Here is a 404-nt window from a genome sequence, read left to right on the forward strand (position 1 = left end):
GTGCCTCCTGCGGGGCGAACGAGTATTTCCGAGGCCGGGGGGGGGGCGCGGGTGGGGTGTGGGTTCTTGTCTCGGACCCTCGTACTTGAGATCATTTAGGTCTAAACCCTCGAGAAATAAATCTCACCGTGTTTCAACAAAAAAACAACCTTCTGTTTTGTCGTAACTGTGGTAATGGGGCCTAGTTTTTTTGGGGGGGGGGGGGGGGGCCAAAAAAAAGGCTTCAGCAAGGGACTTGGCAACTTGCAAAGCTATATGATAATAGAACATTAAAATGTTTTCTGCTCGAAGCTGCAGAGTTATTGTTGTGTGTTGGGTGATGGGACGTTCCAGGCTCGCTAAGGCCGGTGACTGGGGGGGGGAGCCGGCAGAGGGGGCAGCCTCCTGGCGACACGCGAGACCTC

Source organism: Carcharhinus amblyrhynchos, unplaced genomic scaffold, assembly GCF_965287045.1.
Source record: "Carcharhinus amblyrhynchos unplaced genomic scaffold, sCarAmb.v2.hapA chromosome_1131, whole genome shotgun sequence".
Taxonomy (NCBI): domain Eukaryota; kingdom Metazoa; phylum Chordata; class Chondrichthyes; order Carcharhiniformes; family Carcharhinidae; genus Carcharhinus; species Carcharhinus amblyrhynchos.